Source organism: Myxocyprinus asiaticus, chromosome 9 (genome assembly GCF_019703515.2).
Source record: "Myxocyprinus asiaticus isolate MX2 ecotype Aquarium Trade chromosome 9, UBuf_Myxa_2, whole genome shotgun sequence".
In the NCBI taxonomy this organism is placed as follows: domain Eukaryota; kingdom Metazoa; phylum Chordata; class Actinopteri; order Cypriniformes; family Catostomidae; genus Myxocyprinus; species Myxocyprinus asiaticus.
In genome coordinates this window covers 40,816,404-40,837,227 of record NC_059352.1, presented here as the reverse complement: position 1 = coordinate 40,837,227, position 20,824 = coordinate 40,816,404, and the positions used below count along the sequence as shown (strand labels likewise).

General features: G+C 43.3%; 1 protein-coding gene across 8 annotated transcripts in view; it reads right to left on the bottom strand.

Annotated features, from left to right (window-relative positions):
* The window catches only part of gulp1b (GULP PTB domain containing engulfment adaptor 1b), a 93,147-nt gene that overhangs the window by 46,807 nt on the left and 25,516 nt on the right, over window positions 1-20,824 (bottom strand). For 2 of the 8 annotated variants that reach the window (XM_051706286.1, XM_051706287.1), the window contains exon 2: window positions 2,904-2,991. The exons of the other annotated variants lie outside the window; for them this stretch is intronic. The gene's annotated coding sequence lies outside the window, so the exon portion shown is untranslated. The remainder of the gene's footprint in view (window positions 1-2,903; window positions 2,992-20,824) is intronic. 8 annotated transcript variants of the gene reach the window in all.

The window sequence follows — 20,824 nt, the reverse complement described above, 5'->3', positions numbered from 1 at the left end:
GTGAATGGGTGTCAGAACTTTGAAGCTCCAAAAAGCAGTTAAAAACAGCATAAAAGTAATCCATACGACTCCAGTTGTTAAATCCACGCTTCTGAAGTGATATATTTAGTGTGGGTAAGAAACCGATCAATATTTAAGTCCTTTATTACTATAAATCTCCACTTTCACAAAAGCATGTTTAGTTTCACTTTCACATCTGAAAGTGAAAGTGGAGATTTATAATAAAAAAGGACTTAAATACTGATCTGTTGATCTGTTTATTGTATCTGAAGATACAGATTTAACCACTGGAGTCTTATGTATTACTTTTATTCTGCCTTTTTGTGCTTTTTGGATCTTCAAAGTTCAGGTCACCATTCACTTTCATTGTATGGACCTACAGAGCTGAGATATTTTCTATAATCTTCATTTGTGTTCTGCAGAAGAAAGTAAGTCATAAACATCTGGGACGGCATGAGGGTGAGTAAATGATGAGAGAATTTTCATTTTTGGGGGAACTATCCTTTTAAAGAAGATGATTTATAAAAAAAAACAAAAAATAAATAAAAAAAAACAAAGCTTTTGTCTTCCATGGAAGAAATAAAGTCATACAGGTCTGGAACAAGTGAGTAAATAATGACATAATTTTTGTGTGAACTATTCTTTTATGTAGGTGTGTATTTTGAAACAGATTTTAATAAATTGTCCTTTCATTTTTTCTATTTCTGCATTTCAGGGCTGAAGATTCAGAAGAGCCAAATGTTGGATATTCACCAGTTGCCCTGTTAACAGCGGTCAGAGAACTCACAGATGATGCAATTCACCACAATCTGGTCAGAAATGTCATTGTTCTTGAAAGTGAAGTCATCACCCACCTGCCCAGGCTTTTCAGATTTATTTTTATGTTTGGACTGATTTATGCATTTGATCTGAGTTACCCAAAAGAGTTTTAAAGACAGGCTTTATAAGGTTTTAACATTGAAGGATGTGCAACACTAATGCAGCTGTAGACAACTTATCAATTTATCCTTTTTTTTTTTTTTTTTCCAGTGTTGTGCTTCATGGGTTCAAAAACCACTGTCCATGACTTAATCATGTCCAGCCAAAGTGCTATTTTTTGTGTGTGTGTGTAATTTGCTGCAAAAATTTCACTATTTCAGTGATTTTAAAGTATTATGCAGGCAAATCTTATCCTGCTACAATAAGATTAGTTTTTTGCAGTTTATATTTTTTAAATGAAGAATGACACAATGCAAAAGTACAGTTAACCTACATTTAGAGAAAGAAAATGCATTTATTTTGACAGTTTATTAATGTATTTGAATAAAAAAAAGAAAGAAAAGAAAATGGACAGATTTTTTTGCAACACTTCTGACAGTTAATTTAAACCTGGGTAAAATTATTTTAGTAAAAATAGTAAAAAAAAGTAAAAAAAATTTTTTGTGTGTTTTATATATAAATGGTCTTAATTTACAGTATTTGTTTGTAATAACAATAGTAATTATCTGTACTTAAACTTTTTTTATCATTCTTTTAAAGATAATTATTCTGTGTTTTAGAAATGTATGACTCTATTCTAACAATTAATATATGTTAAAAGTAAAAGATTTCCTCGAATTATAGGGATATTTCTTGTAGAATTACAGTAATAGATATTAATTATGGTAAAGCTAATTAAAGTTTTTTTTTTTTTTTTTACAGTTTATCTATGTTTTAGATCTGACAGTACTTTTCTGTTTTTCAATAGACATTTTCTGGCACCCCTGTTTTTTTTTTTAATACTTTTTTGGTTTTTACAAGCGCATTTGAAGCCTTTTCATTTTAAACTTGCTCTCTTGCGGATTCAGCAGCAGCAACTGAGTCAGAGGGAGACAGTTTGATCCAGGCTAATATAAGCATGTTTCACAGCACAGGAATATGCACTTCACAGGAAGAAATCGCTGGATTTGCGCAAGTTTTGAACGGTTCGTGAATTAAATCTTTGAAAGATATTAAATCCACATTTGTAGACTCTTTTAATATTAGTACTATTTGCCTTTTTGTCATTAGACAAGACAGTTAAATGTTACAGGGAACGTTTATGAGGAGACAGAGGGAGAATGAAAGCATGAGCATTTAACATCATGAGCTTGTGCATGTGCATCAAATGAATGATTTTCAGTGCCGTCGCGAATTGCTAAACTAATTCGCCAAAATGGGAAAATTTATTAGCCAATAATTTAAAACTACCAAATATCAGCTAATTTATCGGCCGCTGCAATAGCGGTTGTCCACTAATAAATATTTTAGATTCTGAACTATTTCTAGGTCACTGAATAAATAAGCAAATTCGAGATTAAAGATGCTCTTTGGAACATTCTCAAATCATGCTGGCATAATATGGATCAGGTTTTGCATAAGCTTGCCAGTCCATGCCAGCTCGAGTGCATGCTGTCATTCAAGCAAAAAAAGTGGACATACCAAATTCCAAAGACATCATGAAATTCATGTTAATCATTCAAATTAACTTTTCACTCAAAATGTTATGCTGAGAACATAATTTGTAATAATAATTAAAAAAAACTGTATTAAATTAGAAAAATGCAAAATAATAGCATTTTCACAAGAAGACTCACAAGAAGAAATTCGCCATAGGCCCTTGCAGAGCTGCATTTCTGGAGCAAAACATTAAACCGAGCATATTTGGTAAATCTCTTAAGATGCATTGTCACGTTGTCCATGTAGGCTAAATGAGTGTACGCTTAGCTAAATTGTTTTTCCCATTCTCTAACAAGGGGCAGTCTGTGGGCAAAATCTTTTTTCCCTTCTATCTCTGGTCCTTACGTGTTGTTAGTTTGTATTTTTAGTCAGTTGCATTCCATTCCTTTTGATGCGTTAAAGGGATAGTTCACCCCAAAATTAAAATTATCTGATAATTTACTCACCCTCATGCAATCTGAGATGTGTTTGACTTTCTTTCTTCTGCAAAACACTTTTGAAGATTTGTAGAAATAGATCCAGGCTCAGCAGGTCCTTAGAATGGGAGAGGATAGTCATTAGATACTGTATGTATAGGTCCAAAAAGCACAGATAGTCAGCATAAAAGAAATCCAGCAGTGACATTAATGTCTTCTAAAGCGAACTGATCACTTTGTGTGTGAAAAAGAACAATATTTAAGCATTTTTAACTATAAAAGATTGCTTTCAGTCAGGCGTTGACGAATGTCTGAATTAACCGAGCGCTCCTGTGACGCAAGCGCATTGGCACGTTTCCTTCGACTCATTGGTTGTGTGTCTGTCACGTGTCAGTTCACGTGCCATCGAGCTTACATCACGGGAGCACTTGGGTAAATTCGGCCATTCATCAATGCCTGACTGGAAGCGATCTCTAATATTTAAAAAGTGCTTAAATATCGTTCTTTTTCGCACAAATATCTAATCACCATCCTCTCCCATTCTAAGGACCCACTGAGCCTGAATCTTTTTCTACAAATCTTCAAAAGTGTTTTGCAGGAGAAAGAAAGTCATACAAATCTCAGATGGCATGAGGGTGAGTAAATTATAAGATAATTTTCATTTTTGGGATAACTATCCCTTTAAGGGCAAAAACAGTGAGACAAACACAATTTATGGTTAATGAGCATGTTTTTCCCTAGAACTGTTAAAACAAATGTCACAAATTGTGACTCAGGACAAGCAACAAACAACAAGAACAAATGTCTCTGTGCATGCTGCCATTCCTTAGGCAGCAAAAAAAAAAAAAAAAAAACATTGGCAAATGGCAACAATTTATAATTCACCATCTTGAATAATGAAAGGTCCTAAAATAAGCTCAACAGGCAGACAGAACAAAGGCCATGTTAATACCTTGCACATCATCTTAGTCATGTAAATAACCAACACAATGGGTAAAGATTAGCAAATGCCTGCATGCAGCTTCTTCCATTTTTTGTGGATGAAAAGTGAGTTTTGATTCAAACAATAAGGCTTATTTCTAGTCACATCTCTCTAGCACAGTAGGTCATGCATGTTGTATGCAAATATGTAACTTTCATGTAATGAAAGGTGATGTAATGGGCAGTGCCAACTGTTTTGTCATTTTTGGAGGGGAGTGGAGTGGGGTTGCGAACTAATAGGCTTGAAATTACTTTCATCCATCTTAGTTTGTGCAGTGCACCTATTCATGTCAACCAAATGCCCGTGTGGATGCTGCTTCATAAAAGATCTTAATACATCATGTAGCTTTTTAACAATGCTGGGGGTGTCTGTTATAGGGATGCACCGATCCGATACCTGGATCGGTATCGGCTCCGATACTGAAGCTTTTAGATGGATTGGGTATCGGTCCGACGAGCCCGATCCAAATCCGATACTGTGTGTTAGTCATGTTCGTTACTGTCAAGCTTCAAAAATGACATAAAAAAACACCATTAAAGCAGTTCATATTACTCGTGCATTTTATTCAAAGCCACTTGAAGATGTGTGATAGCTCTGTGAATCATAAAAGGCTGTGTTTAATAAGTAAATGTATAGTATGCGCAGCACCAGCGTGTTAGTGAATGGTGCTGCTCTGTTGACACAAACTCACGCACATGCTGGTGATGCACTCGTGGCTATTTTTAGCCTTCACAGCAGTGCGCAATATTTGAGCGCTACTCAAGAACAGCATCTCAGATGTAGATGCTCAATAGTTCGGTTCACTTATAATATGCATTTAGAACGGCACCAGAGGTGCATTTTACCAGAATTTGAATAAGAAGCTAATTAAACTACTGTGAACTTGCCTACAAACAGACACATACAGGACTTCCTGGAGAGTTTAGAATGTCAAAATAAAAGCGTGAGGGTTTAAAAAGTGCACGGTTTAAATATATTTCTGTTGTATTTAAAATTACAATTAAAAGTCAATAATGATAATATTAATAACAATTTATTATTATTATTATTGTCATCATTAGTATTTGTTTACAATTTATAACAATATTTAAGTTGAATGGGTTCCAAAAAATAACTGTGTGAATGAAAAGAGGACTGAAGTCTTACAACTAAATTGAACAAAAAAAGAGACCTGAATCCTTCAGTCCAGATGCAAGTAGAAACAAAAAAGGCAAAAATAAAACACTCGTTTCTTTTCTACTGAAGACTTGAAGACTGGAATTACTGTTAATTTTGCTGCTACATTATCCAGTATACTAGTTAATAATAAAGTGTTTCTTAATAGGCAATACATTTATATTGAAATAATGTGTAGTTAGAGGTTTGTGTTTCTTTACATATTAAAGAGTACTCCCAATTAGTTCCACACAATAATGTAAAGATATTCTAAACTTATTATGCAAAAAACAACACTGGTATCGGCTTGGGATCGGTATAGGCCGATACTGAGATTTCCGATATCGGAATCAGATCAGAAGAGAAAAAGTGGTATCGGTGCATCCCTAGTCTGTTACTAGATTGTACTTTACTGTTACTGTAGACTGCGTAATCTGCGTATAGAGAGCTGCGGCACTGCAAATCTGTACATATTGTAAATGGATCATTCCTACAATTCGGTGACATTCTGGCTTTGAAACTTTTGAAAAATAAAACATACTTGTAAGTTTCTTCATGTTTCATCATTACAGGGACATATTAAAGATTTTATTAGTCATACTGGTCAAGCTGAATTACTAAAAAATGTCCATCCATTTAAATGGGCAGCATCAGGGTGGACATTCAGTGGATAAATTAGCCACTACATGGTCTGAGATTGATATCTAGGAAACATATTTGTAAACATGACATAACAGGGTGTGCAATAATTCAAGGGACACACAAAAAACCTCCACTATCAGTGTTAAAATTACACATTTACCACAAATGAATACATGTTAGTGAGAGAATGTAATACTAAACTGTAAATTGTATGTGGGGGAAAATTAGGAATTTGATTTTGCATTTATTTTTGTCAAAGATGTTTGACGTGCAGTTTTTTGGACATGAGAAAATTACACAGTGCAATAGAAAAGGATTTCAGTTATTTAAAATTTAACTTTTAAGCCCACAGAAGTGTGTAACATTATAAAAAGTCTTTATTTTTTTTAACAAGCCTATCAAAATTGTAATCGGGTGAAATTAAACTATTTAAATACCACACATACACTTGTAATGGGGACTTAAATGACACAGAATTGTAGGAATTATATTTATAGGTGTTCCTGTGTGAGACACTGCTTTACATTGAAAAACAGCTTGGACGGATGCAAAAACGCATGTCTGTGCGAATGTCCCCTATTAAACTTAAAATGAAAAATGCTTTAATACAATCACCAGGAAGAAGAGAGAAAGGTAGAGAAAAGGCTTAACATGAAAATAGTGTATTTTCCTTGGATTAGTGTCATTGTTTTGGCAGTAAATAGTGTTTATCGTAAGAGAAATGTAAGAAAATCACGTTAAGTGTTTTAACTACCCCGTACTACTGTACTTTTATTTTGAATTAATGCAGTGATCCAGTTTTTCTTACACCCCTCTCTCTCTCTCTCTTTCTACCAGAACGAGCTCTGACATATGCAATAAAATGTAATGGCATGTCATGAATAGGTGCGTTTACTGGTGTTTTAAAATCCCAATGGTGGGAAACAATTAACATGCACTCGTATCCTATATGATTTTGACAAAATTATCTTGCTCCTGACAGAAAACGTGCTGATTGTCACTGATCTTTTCCCCAGCTGTTTCTGTGTCAATTGTAGCATCCATGTAAAGCAACAGCCGATATCTCACACAACCCACGCGAAAGGTGCATGTGTTTCAGGTCAGTTTCTCTCAATTTGTGAAACATTCTCAGCAGTTTGGGTGTGTGATACTAAAATACAGTACAAATGGCATCGCGTAGGGATTTCATACGGAACGCAATTTTTTCCCTTAATTACGGGACGATTCCTTAATTTACAGGACGTACGTTATAGGCATATTTTGTTAATTAATTTTACCTGATACTGCTTCAGTGTGATGGTGACTCTCTCCACTCACTGTCATAAATTCCCTCAGTCAATGATGGCGGCGACAACGGTTGTCAGGGGCGGGGAATGGCAGAATTCAAGTGATAATGCACCAATTACAAAAAATAATCTTCAGTTTCACAAAACAGCATCCAATACAGTTAAAGGGAAACTAACGACAGTAGATTATGGACTTCTGAAGCAGCAAAACAAGTGGGTATACCGAGGGTATACGCAAATATTGATTCTTAGAAGTCTTTATACGCAAACAGACCTGGGAAAAGAGTAAGCATACGGCGTACACGTGTGTATGGCCCTGACTACACCACTGGTGAGGAACAAAGGCAGGCTGTGAAGTCAAAGCCAAACAGAGAACAATAAAGCATTTTCCAGCCACAAAAAAGGTGGCCCAATGCATGCACACACATACATTCTTTCTACACAGATAAAACAGGAGACATTATGAAAGTGAACCAGGCCAGCTCCAGCTCTTCAGAGCTCACATCAAAAGCAACAGATTTTTCTTGTCATAAATAGTGGCGCCTTTGCTTTAGTGCTTTCTAATACAGATATACAAAGGCGAGCGTTTGTTTGGAGGGATAAGTATGTCACCACCAGTAAATTAATATGTCTTCCAAACCATATCCTCTCTGGCTCTGATTCAAAGAAGACCTGGAGGAAAGACAAGAAAACCATGCAGGCAACGAAGACCAAACAACCCATGCTTCTGTGCAAACAAAGAACACGTAACTAACAAATGGAAGATTATCATTATGGACAATAAAGCACCAGAGACCATGATTAAAACTAACTGAGTAGGCTTGATAGGAAACGGATGGAATGGAGCAGCTAAACAGAGGATACTGGTGATATTTATGGTCCTTTCTCTCTAGAGCATTTCTGGTACAGGAGAGATAAGACTACCCCCTGCACAGGTAATACAAAACACCTGTAAAGTCACCCTGTGAGCTGTTTCAAGGGATATGGGTTGAAAAAAAGGGTTACAATATGTCTAAGTCATTACTGACTAAAGACCCTGTGGTCCAGAGCATGCTTATATAAACAAAGGCAGCAAGCACTGGAATGGACAGACAGGTACCCATGAGGACCAAAATGCTACTGTCTGGTACAGTAGTCTTAATGTACCTTGGCTGCAAAGTTGACAGCACTATCATTATGGTGGTGGTAGTGTGGCGTAGTGGTTAGACATATGGACTGGTAACTGAAAGGTAATAAGTTTGAGCTAGGGATGCACAGATACAAAATGTATGTACCAATACCGATACCCAATCATTTAGAACAACACCTGCTGATACAGATACTGATAGTTTGGTGGTTCTGATAACTTGTTTTAAAACCCTAATAATAGGGCTGCACTATAAATCTAAATAAAATCGAAATCACAAATGAATTTGTGCGATTATTAAACCGCAAAGGGATGAGATTTAATTAAATAAATAGTCTGCTTGCGATGCTCACTTTAAAGTTTACGTGCGCTGCTCTGTCCTGTCTGTATTGTGTTAATGCATTATTACAGATTTTTCAGAGGGGTTCTGAGCTCCACAACTCCATCTCGTTCTCAGAGTAACCGATGTGTTCTGATTTTACTTTTGCGTAATTCCATATATGCTTGGCTGCTATAAGTTAATATACAAATACAAATAATAGGCCTACACCCCATGGCACTGGGTATTTGTAGACCAAAGAGGAGAGGACATTAAAATGAGGAATGCATTATACAGCTGTTGTGAATTCAGCTACACAGAAACTGGCAAAATAAAAGCTTGATGGTCTAGAACCATTTAGAAAGGTAAATCTTTGGTTTACCTCGATCGCGTAGCAATGCTCCGTGCAAGTTAAGATTTTATTATCTTAAAAATAAACGCAATATGACTTTTTTACCAAATCGTGCAGCCCTTTTGCACGTATCGTGGCAGACTTTGAAGTATCTGCAAATATATTTGAGTAATTGATTGCACAACTTTGAAAGAAATTGAAACAATAATTTTAATCTCTATAACATATTTTCAACATTAATTTAGGTGTTTTACGGGTGATTTGCATGAAACCTGCCAAGGAAATGTCCTGGTCATATTAAATACAAAAGTCCTGGTCAGTCAACACAAAAACATATGTAATTATATTTTGTATAAAGAAAATTAGGTCTATAATTCAAGAAAAACAGCCCAGCTGTCCTCCGAGAGGCAGGATGGAAAATGGACCAGTTAGGATGGACTCTACAGATACGAATGGAATGGAGATGCTTAATGAGCAAAGGATCCTTAGGAAATGCAGTTGCGGGTGGATGAGGGTAACAACTTACAAAGGCCTGCGGATTCATCAAGGGAGGATGAAATGTGGTGGGAACAGACAGACACAACCTTGTGCTGCAGCAGCAAGTCAGACAAGAAGGATACAGAACCTGACTGAGCCCCATAGCTCTACTGAATCCACTGTTGTAGAGGGGCACCAAGAAGACCATGAGAGCATGAGGAGGAGGGTTTGAAGGTGTTGCGGTATGGCATAAGTGCTAGGTTAGCGATATTGAAGAGGGTAGAGAGAATTCAACAGCAGAGAAGGAAGGAAGGAGCTTGATATGGCGAAGTTCATCAAGGACCCTTTTAAGTTTGCCAGAAACATGCTAGAAGAAAAGAGAAGTGGGAAGCTGGTGGTGGTGGAGGAGGAACTAGAGAACCATATGAAACAGCAACTTGGTGACCCCCATAAACACAGCCTGCTCATCTCCCCTGGATATATCCCACGGCCAGCAGAGCAAGTAGTAGAATTTGATGTAGCTCCGCCTAAGTTGAGTGAGATCAAGCAGGTGGTAGAAGAGCCAGGGCAACTTCAGCCCCAAGCACGAATGAGATACCATATAGGATGTGTGAGAAGTGCCCCATGGTTCTGGAGACTTCTGAGAATTACCTGGAATAAGCAGTGTATACCCTTGGATTGGCAAAGGGTGGTGGCCATCTTTATAACCAAGGACAGGAATCAACTAACATTAGTCAATTTAGGAGTATTGCTCTACTAAATATGGAGGGAAAGATTTTATTTTCGGTGGTAGCAATGCAAAGGATGTCTGACTGCCTCTTAAAGAATGGATACACAGACACAAGCTGCCAGAAGGCAGGTGTCACAGGTTCCCTATCTGTCACTCACTCGACGCTGGTGTCGATGTAGTGACACTAGGGGTCACTCTTGGGAGCCCGAGACACCTCTGGTCTTTGATAAAAGGCCAACGAAAATTGGCGAGTGGTATTTGCATGCCACTCCCCCAAACATACGGGTACAAAAGGAGCTGGTATGCAACCACTCATTCAGATTTTCTCTTCGGAGCCGAACGGTCATGCTCACTGAGCTGAATACTACTGTTCATTCACCTCTGCTGGATCTGATGGCGCATTTCAGTGGCTTCTCCCTCCTCTGCACTGGTGCACTGCAGAGAATGCCCCTGGGCGCTTCGGCAGAAAAACTAGAGAGTATATTTTCTGAAAGAGCATTTTTCCCCTCTAAAAGAGTATATATTTCTATAAAAGAGCGCACACATGGAACGTCTTTGTAAGGGGGTTCAGTGGAAAGGAGGCGAGAACCGGCTTAATAATATAAATAATAATTTAATAAACAATCCAAACAAAACACACAACCAAAAACACACAGCACAGCTGCCTGCAATTCTCTCTCTCTCGAACTGTCGTCCCCAGCCGCCTTTATCCCTCGTGCGCCCCATCAGGCTGACTGGGGACCGGGTGTGTCTCATTCCAGCCCGGCCCCGCCCTCCTCGGCTCTACACTCCTCCCGGCGTTGCCTCAGGCCGGGGAGCCCCCGGCGTGACGTAAATCCCCCACCCTTCCTCTCCGGGGGGGGCGTGCCTTATGCCCCGACTGCCGGCGGGTCCTCCCCGCCTTCCTCAACCTGGGAGGAGACAGGAGGGGAAAAACATAAAAACAAAATGGCGAGGGAAAGGCCAACACGGAGCGACAGAGAGAGAGAGAGAGGAGAGAGAGAAAAGGAAACTCACCGGTTCTCTGATGCGCCGTCGCGTGGTCCTCGATCACTACTCCACCCTCTCAGGCGGACTGCAGCCGCTCCTCCCCGAGTGGACCGGAGTCAGACCTCCGACCCCCAGCGGACAGAACACCCCTCCGCGTTCCCGGCGTCCCGTGGGGACACTCCTCCGCCCCTGGCAGCAGCCCTACCACTCCTACCACAGCAGAAAGGAAGCGCTGTCTCCAAGCAGAGGATCGCCCACTGGCTCGCTGACGCCATAACTATGGCATATCTCGCCCAAAACATGCCGTCCCCGGTAGGGCTACAAGCCCATTCTACCCGTGGTGTAGCGGCTTCTTGGGCCTTGGCCAGGAGTGCCTCTCTAACAGACATTTGCAGAGCAGCGGGCTGGGCAACACCTAACACCTTTGCAAGGTTCTACAACCTCCGGGTGGAACCGGTTTCGTCCCAGGTAGCGGCACGCAACAAGCGGATAAGCCCGGGATAGCCGGCCGGGTGTATCGCTTGCACATAGCGCCTTCCACCTCCTTTTGAGCTGAAGACGTGCGCTGTTAATTCCCAGTAGTGTTCACAAAATTTGTTCCCTGGTTGACTTCCTCCGAGCCCTGTGGCAGTCGAGTTTTCGGAGAGACTCGCTGCCGGACCAGTACACGCGCTAACTAATAGCCCGGTTCTGGGGTAGGTGCTCCGCATGTGGCGGTTCCCTGTAAGGCTAACCCCATGCGATCTATATCTTCCGCTAATTCGTTTCCCTGCTGGCAAACTGTGTCTTCCTTGGGCAGAGCCCCTCTGCCCCAGTCTCCATGTTTGTAGTAACTCCTCCCCCGTTGGGCAGGATCTACCTTGAAGGCTCTCCACATGGTTGGAAAGACCATGTGACATATTCTTCCACTTAAATATCCCCTCCCCTCTTGGGGCGAGTTGTGGTCTCCGCGGTGTCCTCCCCTTGGGAGGGACACCCGCCAACTAGACCTGGTGGCCCAGTTGGATAATCCCCCTTCTTTTTTAGGGAGTGGAAAAAGAGAAGGGGAAAAGAGGTCACGACTGGGTTAAGCCTGTCTCTATCTTTGGGTAGCCAAAAAGGGCCGTTCGACACTCATAACTGTGTTGGGGGAGGTTATGTGTCGACCTGGTGTGCTGGCTATGAGGCACACAGCAAGTCTGCCCACCACACACCGCCAGTTCACGTAACACAGTTCAGCCTTGTGGCGTTTTGTATAGGGACCCCTAGTGTCACTACATCGACACCAACGTCGAGTGAGTGACAGATAGGGAACGTCATGGTTACTGGTGTAACCTCCGTTCCCTGATGGAGGGAACGAGACGTTGGTCCCTCCTGCCACAACGCTGAACTACCCGCTGAAATGGCCGGACCTTATATCGGCTCCTCAGCGTAAAACCTGAATGAGTGGTTGCATACCAGCTCCTTTTATACCCGTATGTTCAGGGGAGTGGCATGCAAATACCACTCGCCAATTTTCATTGGCCTTTTATCAAAGACCAGAGGTGTCTCGGGCTCCCAAGAGTGACCCCTAGTGTCACTACATCGACACCAATGTCTCGTTCCCTCCATCAGGGAAAGGAGGTTACACCAGTAACCATGACGTTTCCCTGGGAGTGTGGAGAATGCGTCAATTATTGGGAGCAGATCCTGTCTGCCAAGAGAGACAAGGAAGACCTCCACACAGTCTAGCTGGACCTGGCAAATGCTTATGGATCAGTTCCACACCAGTTTGTCAGCTATGCACTGGAGTTTTGCCATGTACCAGAGAGTATTAGGAGTTTGGTAGACAGTTACTAAAGGGACCTGAAGATATGTCATTCAATGCAGGAGTACACAACTAATTAGCAGCACCTTGAAAAAGGAATAGCGATGGGATGTTCTATCTCTCCCATCTTGTTCACAGCTGCATTTGAGGTCATCCTGATTAGGGCAAGACAGATGGTAAGAGGAATCAGTGCTCAGTCTGGAATGAGATTGCCAGCTCTGCGCAGCTATATGGATTACATCACAAGGATCCTCCAAACAGCTGCATGTACAAACTGACTCTTGAATAGGCTGGAAAAGCACTTGGAATGGCAAGATGATGATTGAGCCAGCAAAAAAGCGTGGAAATTTACTGGTTGGCGTTTTCAGCCAATTCACATGAGTAACTGTATGGCTTACTGTGAAAAAACACAATAAGGCAACACTATCCGAATATTGATTACTCATAAAATGAAAACACAAACCACTCCAGAGAAATATGAATGAATGCAGAAGGAGAAATCTCACAAAAACTGAAACAGAATTGACATCCCAGTCTCACAGATTGACAAGCAAACTCCTGCATCTGAAAATTAGAAATGTATAAAAGAATTCAGTATTCATTTCATAACAAATACTAGGGGTGTAACGATCCATCGATCTGGATCGATGCATCGATCCAATGACCAACGATCCAATGTTATCTATGCAACGCATAAATGTCAATATAGACATTATTTTAAGATGTACCTTTATGTTAATACTCTCATGTCAGCCACGTCTGTACGCATTTCCATCAGGCGATGAAGCAACCTTATTACATTCATTTGACTTTTAGCGCTAAATATGATTTTCATGTGGGACACGGATGTGCGCGGGGTCTTTGAAGCCAAATTGTGCTCTGCTATCAGTGCGGAGTGCGCACGCATCAACCAGGCTTCCCGCGAAATGCAAGCTCCATTGACAGGATCCGTGCGAGCGCATCAACCGGGCACTCCTTAAAATGTGAGCTCTTGTGACAAACGCAGAGCGGCTCACATGCACGATTAATTCGAGCTTCCATCAATACTATTGCGCATGCGACCCATTTGAATTTTACATGAGAATTTGCTATTTTAAAGTACCATGGGGAAGTTCAACCATGTAAAACATCTTGACAATGCCGACATTCTGAACAGCACAAACAAGGGAAATAGAAACACCTGCTCAGCTCCAGCATCAGTTATAAGACTTTACACATCTACACATCAACACCCTTATTAACATTTAAATCCCAGTTAACTGTAACAGAATTTTTCATTACAGCTGTGGAAGTTGTAGCCAAGAAAACCACGGACAGCACGGATAGTTGGAAACAAGTCATGGGTATATAAGTATTTTGAATTAGACAAAACAGAAAAATTAGCTGTCATCAAACGAGTCATGATCACTTATGTGTGACATTATTTTTTATATTATTTATCTGTATAATTTTTTTCAACATCTGAAGTACCTTATTTTGCTGTGGATGTCCCAATGTGTATACAGAGAGCTAAATAAAATCAAATTATATTTTGGTTGCATTTGGGGCAAAAAAATATATATATATATAATTTATTGTTTAAAATAGGCACATAATATCGGAATATCGATCGCAGGCCCCTGAATTGAATCGTATCGCGGCAGACTTTGAAGTATCAACACAGAAGGTGAACAAACTGCAGTGCATTCTGTAACTCTCATTTGAATTGCCTTGAACTTGAACAGAATGTCAACAGTAAATAAACTGCTGTAGGTTCAACTGTACTGAACCCAGACTTGCACCTACATAGTTGGACCATGTTGCAAACTTAAAGGCTTCTATTCAACAGCAGCATATAACAAATAGGGTATAATGCCCCTTTCATACCGCCAGCGACTTTGTCGCTTGATGTGGCTAGTCATGGTACCGCAGGTCACTAGTAGGCGTTCCTACTGCTGATCGCTCTATTATTGTTGGTGGACTGCACAACTGGTCATAGTTTTTAAAAAAAATCTGAGTAGAAATTAGAAATTGCCAGTAAAAATATGATACTCTAATTTGGCAAATAAATCAATTTTCATGATGCTAAAAATGAACATTCTGGAGGGGAAAGTGTTTTTAATCTGCATCAGTGCTTTGTGCTGTGAACAGGGCTTAAAGGGGTCATGACATACTCTTTGTTTAATAATTGTATAATTTTCCCTGAGCTCCACTCATAATGTTAGTAAAGTTTTGGTTTTTTTTGCACCAAAAATTCATAATTTAATAATATACAATAATTTTCCATGCTGTCTCTGGCCCTCATTTAAACTTCACTGTAAACGCCCACTGTTATGATTGGCTTACATCGTGCAGCCCCTTAAAATACTGTAATATATATTTGAAACTCAATCAGAAGAAAATGATCCAGCTCTGCAACAATAAAAAACTAAATTTCAGGGTCTACACAATGCATTCCCAACACATTGCATCCGAATGTAAACTGTTCACTCAAGCACAGCAGCACCATAAACTACTGTATAAATATCAAACAGTCATGACATATGAAACATTCATGAATGGAATTGGTTACTTATGGTTTTGCGGTTGGGTCCAACAGTGTTTTTAACTGCCCTACCTTTCAATAACAGTTCCATTGCAAAGCTTGAATCATACTGTGACTGGTTCACAAGCAATCCACACACAAAAAAAAAATGCTGAAAAAATATTCTACAATCCACGGTGAAACATGATGCACACACATAATCCAATGCATGGTGAAACATGATTCACGCACATAACATCCTGCACTGATGCGATCAGGAACTGTGTTAAACTTCAGTCAATATTTCCTGATTTTGGGATGCTTTAGCAGAGGCCAAAGCAGAGATGCTGATCTTCACAGACACAACCTCACCCATCTTCCATCATCTGTTTTCACTGGATGAGACCAGGTTCTCTGAACCAGCAGCAGCAATGGAATGGAGCAGAACATACCCATTTTTAGAAGTTAAGCTTGTACCGCTCTTAAAACACTTTTAAGAGTTATTACTTCACTGCAAAAAATTATTTTCAAGACAAGTATTTTTGTCATTTTCCTGTAAAAATATCTAAACATTCTTAAAATGTGATTTATTTACTTGACAAGCAAACTGGCAAAAGATTTTAAGTCTTGTTAAGAGAGAAATCTAATCAAATTTAAAACAAGAAAAAACTTTTTGTCAATGGGGTAAGAAAAATAACCTTAATTCAAAGGGAGAACAAGCTTATTTTGCTTACCCCATTGGCAGATTATTAGGTCTTCCATGTCCCGTCCAGGGGCCAGACATGGAGATTCCAAAAGTCTGGTCACGGGTGCCAGATGGTGCCCCGTCCCTGAGAAAGAAGGTCCTTCCTAAGGGGAATTCGCCGGGGGGGGGGGGCTGTCGCGAGTAGCGTGAGGTCCGGGAACCACGTCTGGGTGGGCCAGTAGGGTGCTACCAGGACGACCTGCTCCTCATACTCCCTGACCTTGCACAGGGTCTGTGCAAGTAGGCTCACTGGGGGAAACGCATATTTGCGCAGGCCAGGGGGCCAGCTGTGTGCCAGCGTGTCTATGCCGAGGGGGGCCTCAGTGAGGGCGTACCAGAGCGGGCAGTGGGAGGATTCTTGGGAGGCGAACAGGTCCACCTGTGCCTGTCCGTGTCGACTCCAAATCAGCTGGACCACCTGAGGGTTGAGTCTCCACTCTCCCCTGAGGGTAACCTACCATGACAGCGCGTCCACTGTAGTGTTGAGGTTGCCCGGGATGTAAGTGGCTCGCAGCGACTTGAAGTGCTGCTGACTCCAGAGGAGGAGACGGCGGGCGAGTTGTGACATACAACGAGAGCGCAGACCGCCTTGGCGGTTCACATATGCTACCGTTGCCGTGTTGTCTGTCCGAACTAACACGTGCTTGCCCTGGATCAATGGCCGAAACTTCCGCAGGGCGAGCAGAATTGACAACAACTCGAGGCAGTTGATGTGCCAATGCAGTCGCGGGCCCGTCCACAGGCCAGCGGCTGCATGCCCATTGCAAACAGCACCCCAGCCTGTTTTGGAGGTGTCCGTCGTGACCACGATGCACCTGGAGACCAGTTCAAGGGGAACACCTGCCCGTAGAAACGAGAGGTCGGTCCAAGGGCTGAAAAGACAGTGACAGACCGGCGTGATGACCACGCGATGTGTCCCGTGGCGCCATGCCCATCTCAGGACTCGAGTCTTAAGCCAGTGCTGAAGCGGTCTCATATGCATCAACCCGAGCAGGGTGGCTACCGCTGAGGATGCCATATGCCCCAGGAGCCTCTGAAAAATTTTCAGTGGAACCGCTGTTTTCTGTTTGAACGCCTTCAAACAGGCCAGCACCGACTGGGCGCACTCGTTCTTAAGGCGCACTGTCAAAGAGACTGAGTCCAGCTCCAAACAGAGAAAAGAGATGCTCTGAACCGGGAGGAGCTTGCTCTTTTCCCAGTTGACCCGAAGCCCTAGTCGGCTGAGGTGTGAGAGCACCACGTCCCTGTGTGTGCACAACATGTCCCGAGAGAGAGCTAGGATTAGCCAGTAATAGTTGAGTCGAGATAGTTGAGAATGCGAATGCCCACCTCCCTTAACGGGGCAAGGGCTGCCTCTGCGACCTTCGTGAAGACGCGAGGAGACAGGGACAGGCCGAAAGGGAGGACTTTGTACTGATACGCCTGACCCTCGAATGCAAACCACAGGAAGGGTCTGTGTCAAGGAAGGATCGAGACGTGGAAGTACGTGTCCTTCTACCGCCGTGAACCAATCTTGATGCCGGACGCTTGCCAGAATGCGTTTTTGCATCAGCATCTTGAATGGGAGTCTGTGTAGGGCCCGGTTCAATACTCATAGGTCCAAGATTGGCCGCAACCCACCACTTTTTTTCGGTACGATGAAGTAGGGGCTGTAAAACCCCTTCTTCATCTCGGCTGGAGGGACAGTTTCTAACACGCCCTTCCGTAGGAGGGTAGCGATCTCCGCGTGCAAGGTAGCAGCATTTTTGTCCTCCACCAAGGTGAAGTGGGTACCGCTGAACCTGGGCGGGCGCCTGGTGAACTGAATCATGTAGCCGAGTCAGACGGTCCGGATCAGCCATCACGACGGATTGGAAAGCGCAAGCCACGCATCCAAGTTCCGCGCAAGGGGGACCAAGGGTACAACGTCGTCGGACGTACCGGCAGGTGGGGCCTCGCGGCGCGGCGGAGCTCGAGGTGCCAAACCACGTTGTGGCTGTGCTGAGTCTAGGGACATCGAAGCACTTACCTGGCTCCTTGTGTCCTGTGTTATTGAGGCCTGTCCTCATAACCCGTGGAGACTGCCACATCGGGGGCGGCTGTGTGCCACAGCTGGGCGCTCAGGGGCGGAAAGACCACCACTGGAGTGCCAATCCTGCAAGGAAAATCCCGTGGACGGTAGTCGTGATGACGACCGTGCACACCAGGTATGTGACCCAGGGAGGAAGGAAACCGCTCTTTTGCTGAACTGTTGGGTACCGCAGCCACTTGGGCATGCGGCGAAATCAAACAAAAAGGCAACAAAAGATTTTCCACCCGGCCCTCCACCGGGGGATGGAGTGGTCTCTTTACCAGCTCCAGGTGAGTGGGTTTCTTTGTCCCTGGGTCGCCCATCTCATGGGCGCTTTGACGACCTTCGTGGGTTCTTAGCAGCTGATTGTGAGACGAGTGGCGTCTGCTTCCTGCGGTGGGCTCCAGGCCGGGGCCTGGCCGAAGGGGTGGGCTGCTGCGGAGCCGGTGCAGTCACCGCAGGGGGACGTCCTTGGCGACGAGCAGTCAGGGTGTGGGATCTTGAGCCGCGCCGGGGCAGGATGTGCCGGATAGCCTCCGTCTGCTGCTTCACCACCGAGAACTGCTGGGCAAAGTCCTTGACGGTGTCCCCGAAAAGGCCAGCCTGGGAAATGGGTGCAGCAAGAAACCGTGTCTTGTCGGCTTCACCCATCTCGACCAGGTTGAGCCAAAGGTGGCGCTCCTGGACCACTAATGTGGCCATCGTCCGCCCAAGAGACCGTGCCGTGACCTTCGTCGCTCAGAGAGCGAGGTCGGTCGCCGTGCGCAGTTCCTGCATCAAATCTGGGGCGGAACCACCCTCGTGCTGTTCTTTCAACGCCTTGGCTTGGTGGACCTGCAGGAGAGCCATGGCGTGCAGGGCAGAGGTGGCTTGTCCAGCAGTGCTGTAGGCTTTAGCCGTCAGGGACGACATGAACCTACAGGGCTTGGACGGGAGTGTAGGGCATCCGCGCCAGGTGGCGGCGCTCTGCGGGCATAGGTGCACCGCGAGCGCCTTATCCACTGGGGGAATCGCCGTATAGCCCTTGATGGCCGCCCCGCCATCAAGGGTAGTTAGGGCGGGGGAACTGCGGAATCGGGGCCGGGCAGTAAAAGGTGCCTCCCATGATTTAGTCAGCTCCTCGTGCACATCCGGGAAGAAAGGCACTGGAGCGGGCGTGGCTGCTTTGAGTGGCACCGCGAGCCCAAGAACCAATCATCAAGCCGCGAGAATTCAGGGGAGAGCGGAGGGTTCCATACTAACCCGATGCTCGCGACTGCCCTGGAAAGCATGTCCGTCATTTCGGCATCAGCCTGTAACTGGGCAATCGTCCCCGAGTGGGGGAACCCAGCTGAGGCTTCTGCGTCGAATGGACAAGCTCGCTCTCCGATGCTGCACTCGAGAGCTCATCATCTTCACAGGCTCTGAACAAGAGGCCAGACTCACCGTGAGACGAGCCGACGGACTCATCCGGAAGCCCGACTGGGGCAGACAAGCGTGCTGGGGAATGGGAGGTCCGCGGGGGGATATCCGGCGGAAGCGATCCCATTGGGGTCCCCAAATCGCCCCCAGTGCTAGCCGTGCTGACCTCATACCTGTAGGTAGATGGACCGAGGCGGGGAGCCGCTGGGGTGGCAAGCCGCGACCGCAACGTTGCCATTGTCATGTTCTCGCAATGAGAACATGAACCATCCACAAACGCTGCCTCCGTGTGGGTCGCGCCCAGACACGAAAGACAGCGATCATGACTATCCGAAGTTGAGAGATAACGACGGCAACCAGGAATAACACACATTCGGAAAGGAATCTTTAAAAAGACGCATCTTTAAAAAGATGTTCCGTGTGTGCCGCTCTTTTAGAGAAATATACTCTTTTAGAGGAAAAGGCTCTATCAGAAAATATGCTCTCTTTGTTTTCTGTCGAAGCGCCCAGGGGCGTTCTCTGCAGTGCACCAGTGCAGAGGAGGGAGAAGCCACTGAAATGCGCCGTCAGATCCAGCAGAGGTGAATGAACAGTAGAATTCAGCTCAGTGAGCATGACCGTTCGGCTCCGAAGAGAAAATCTGAATGAGTGGTTGCATACCAGCTCCTTTTATACCCGTATGTCCGGGGGAGTGGCATGCAAATACCACTCGCCAATTTTCATTGGCCTTTTATCAAAGACCAGAGGTGTCTCGGGCTCCCAAGAGTGACCCCTAGTGTCACTACATCGACACAATGTCGAGTGAGTGACAGATAGGAACCAAAGTTCACAAAATTTTGTCAGATTTATTTTAAAACAAGACTTATAATATCTTAGCCCATTTTGCTTGACAAGTAAATAAATAACATTTTAAGAATGTTTAGATCATTTTACAGGAATACAAGACAAAAATACAGTACTGTGCAAAAGTTTTAGCTACTTGTGAAAAATGTTGCATAGTGAGGATGTCTTTAAAAATAATTACATAAATAGATTTCATTTATCACTTAATGTCATACAAAGTCCAGTAAACATAAAAAAATCTAAATCAAAATTTGGTGTGACCACCTTTGCCTTTAAAACAGCCCCAATTCTTCTAGGTACACCTGGACAACGTTTTTCTTGGTTGTTGGCAGATAGGATGCTCCAAGCTTCTTGGAGAATTCGCCACAGTTCTTCTATCTTTTTAGGCTGTCTCAATTGCTTCTGTCTCTTAATGTAATCTCAGACTGACACGATGTTCAGTGGGGGGCTTTGTCTGTTCTGTTTTCAAAAGTAATATTTGGGAGTCTAACATTTATATTTTCTATTGACACACTAAAGCTGAAGATATAAATAACCATCTTAAGACAAATGCTTTTGTGAAAC